At 33.6% G+C, this 3,859-nt stretch overlaps 1 long non-coding RNA gene across 1 annotated transcript; it reads left to right on the forward strand.

The window, feature by feature from the left end:
• Window positions 1-906: 906 nt before the first annotated feature.
• Window positions 907-2,538, forward strand: LOC113233206. The gene is made up of 3 exons (XR_003310682.1): window positions 907-1,501; window positions 1,579-1,788; window positions 1,858-2,538. It is a non-coding gene; the product is annotated as an uncharacterized LOC113233206 (long non-coding RNA).
• Window positions 2,539-3,859: the final 1,321 nt, after the last annotated feature.

Consider the following 3,859-nt stretch of genomic DNA (forward strand, 5'->3'; position numbering starts at 1 on the left):
TTCTTAAGCTGTGGTTCTGGAGAATATCCAATTTCTGGACCAACTTATCATTTGATGCGTAGCAAAGGAAACCATATTCGAAGTGACTGCGGACTAAAGACTTATACAAATTCAATAGTATTTTGGGATCTGAACCCCAATAGGTTGATGATAATGATTTTAAAATATTTAATGCCTTTGAAGCTCGTGCGGTAATGTGCTCGACATATTTATTCCAGGACATGTTTTTCATAAAAGTAACACCTAAAAATCTTACGGAGTCTACAAAAGATAACTCTAAATTATTATAAAAAAGTTTGTAATGTTTTCTTTTAATGCCCACTCCATTAAAAATAACTACTTTGGTCTTATCAGCATTTATGTCTAAGTTTAAATATTTGAAATAATTATTTAATTTACTTAAAGCAAGATTTAATTTGTTTATAGTCAATTGTAAATCTGAGCCTGAGGAATAAACCACAAGATCATCAGCATATTGCAAGTTGCTTACTTCTGAACCCAAAACATAGTTGAGCTTGTTTATATACAACAGAAACACTAAAGGGCTTAATATCCCACCTTGACATACACCTTTAAAAGACTCTCTGGGGCCAATCAGATAATTTTTAACCTTGGCATAAACTTCTCGTCCATGCGAAAACTTAAAAATCCATAGTACGATTTTTTTAGGTAATCCTAGCAACATTAACTCTTTTGACAGTATGTGAAGATTGACATTATTAAACGCACCGATGATATCGAAAAAAATTGCGAACAATGTATTGTGCTGTTTAAAAGAATGAAAAATATCTAATTGAAGATGAGTTATACTCTCTCTAGCAGATCTACCTTTTCTAAAACCAAACTGGTTGGAGGGTAATATATTATTATGTTCTATATAGAATTCTAATCTCTGTTTTAAAAGTTGTTCAAATATTTTCCCCATACAAGATGTCAAAGTTATTGGCCTGTATGATTCATAATTATCCTTATCCTTATCTGGTTTAAGTGCAGGGATGAGACAATCTGTTTTCCACTGTGTTGGTATTAAATCTGTAGCCCATAGAGAATTATAAATATTCAGTATTACTTTTCTAGAATCTATACTGGCATACTTTAGCATCTTGTATGGAATACCGTCAAGTCCGCAAGCTGTATCTCTCCGTGAAGATATCGCTGCATTAAACTCCCCTAGTGTAAACTGGTTTGTTAAGTATTCAGAGTGAGAAGCTGGTACAGACTGTTCAATTAAATTCAATGGAGACTCAACGGTGTCTGGTGTATATTTTTTAAGAAAATTATTGATCAAGTCTATGTTGGTTATGACATTAGTGCTTTTGGGTTTCTTATTAAATTTTCTCATCATAGACCAGATATATGATAAAGGAGTTGTTCTGTTGAATGTTTCAGTTAGAGAATACCAGCTCAATTTTCTCTCATTATTTAAAATCAGTTTCCTTTGTGCCTGTTTTTGTTTAAAAGTCAAGTAATTTACTTCACTTGGATCTGCTTTAAAATTTAAGTATGCTTGTTTGACATCTTTTACAGCATTTGCACAGTTTTGATTCCACCAAGCTAAAGGTATTCTTTGTTTTTTAGGTTTTGTCAAGGAGTGATATATATGTGAAGGTGCACACTTGTGTTGAATTAAAGTAGATTGTTCTGCAGCTACATTAATAATGGCAGTTAATTCTGAATATGACTTTAATGGATTGGAAAGGTCGAAGTTATGGTTTGACATCAAACTATCTAACACCTTTGTATATTTTTTAAAATCAATGTTTCTACTACTTAAATGATGAGGAAAAGGTATATTGTTTTGATAATTAGGTACAGAATCATGGGAATTGTCATTAATTAATAATTTTGTTATTACAGGTAAATGAAAGCTACCAAGTGGGTCATCAGTTACTATCCAGTCAGAATTAAGAGCCAAAGAAGGCGAAACAATGGTTAAGTCCAAGGCATTGGGCTGCCAAATGTGTGAGCCAACAGTTGTAGGATGTCCATTATTAAGTATGACCAAACCATTTTCATCTGAACTTTCATAGATGTCACGACCCCTAGCATCGATAGATGAACATCCCCAAAGCAGGTGGTGAGCATTAAAGTCACCTGCTAGAAATATTGGTTCCGGAATATTACGGATGAGATTATTTAACTTTTTCTTTGAAAACTGAAGAGTGCAATTACCTGGACTATATAGACTTATTATAGATAATTCTTTATTACAATATTTTAATCTAATAGCAATATTTTGAAGTGAATCATCATATTTTGTTTGTATACTAGTGTAATTTAATTTATTGTGAATTAGTATGGCTACACCATTATGAGTGTTGCCTGAATCTAACCTAACCAAGTTATATTCTTTAAATCTTATTTTGTGATGTGGTTTTAGCCACGTTTCACAAATTACTGCAATGTGAATATTGTTCTCATATAAAAATTGTGAAAAAATATGTCTATGGCACATTAAGCTCTGAGCATTCCATTGAACTATGTTCAGACTGTCCATTAGTGTAATATGTTATTTTGTTTTTCTACATTAAATGTCTCTATGAGAATATCTTTGATGGATTTTGAATTGATTTCTTTTTGATTCAATTTATTGAGGGATATTAATTTAACTATTGAATTTAATAAAATGTCTAAAATTTTTTCTGAGTTTAATAGGGAAATAAATTGATCAGTTTGTGAAACTTTTCTATGTAGGGAGGGAAATGACTTTTCATTTACTACTGCGAAATATGCTCTCTTTTGAAACAAATCTGTGTTTTGTTTTAATTTTTGTATTTTTACTGGACACTCCTTCGATATAGCTATATGCCGACCCTGACAATGTATGCAGGTAGCGTCTTTAGTGTCTATCGTACATGTTTTGAAGTTGTGGTTGCCTCCACATACTGAGCATCTTTCTGAGTTCTTACAAAATTTGCCAATGTGACCATACCTGAGGCACCGTAGGCATTGCTTCACTGGTGGGATGTAGGGTTTTACATCAAAACGCCAACTGTTGAGGTCTATGGATTCTGGCAGGACTGGGCAGGAAAAGGTAATGGACACGGTTAGGGTAGGAGTAATCTGAAAATCATTGTCAACTTTATTTCGTCTCATAAAACGTCTTATTTGTACTATGTGTTTTGTACTGGAGATGGTGTCATATATTTCTTGGTTCGATAGATTGATTGGAACGTGTGAGATGACTCCTGTCACCTCTGTGGCTCCTGCAGGAATTGTCGCTTTCATTTTATATGAATCCAAATATTTGGTGTTTGTGAGGGCAGCATTAGCAAACGAAGCTCGCTCAAATATGACTCCTATTTTATATTTGTTAATTCTTACCAATTGCTTAACTCCCTTATTATACCTTTTTAGGGAAGTGGACATACCCATCATGTCCCTGTCGCCTATCGGTTTTCCGGGATCTGTGGACTCAAAAAATACTATATATTCGAAGTTACCCCCATTTTCAGGGTAACTACGTGTATAGTTCAGTACTCTGAAAGGTTCGTATTTATTTGCAGCGGTACTGGTGGAGGATATGGAGTCGTTGTCCGAATCTGTGTTTTGTCGGCTTTCTTCTTCTCCGTCTTTTCCCTTCTTCCTCTTACGCTTCCCCATCGCAAAGCCGTTTGAAGAAAGTTATTTAACGAACAATATATAATTTTAAAAATTTATAATAAAAAATCGCGTCGTTCAGGTCGAAGTTTCCCGCGCTTTTTTCCGGAGTTTACAATTTTACTGTGACATATATGTTTTTTTTTTTTTTCTTTTTTTTCTTTTTTGGCCTTTCGCGGTCAGCGTTGAAGCCAATGACAAGATAAATTAACTTCATTTAAAAACAGGGAAACCTTTTCGTATGTTAAGGAATTTTGGA

This window comes from Hyposmocoma kahamanoa, unplaced genomic scaffold (assembly GCF_003589595.1).
Source record: "Hyposmocoma kahamanoa isolate Upper Pololo Valley unplaced genomic scaffold, ASM358959v1 78, whole genome shotgun sequence".
In the NCBI taxonomy this organism is placed as follows: Eukaryota; Metazoa; Arthropoda; class Insecta; order Lepidoptera; family Cosmopterigidae; genus Hyposmocoma; species Hyposmocoma kahamanoa.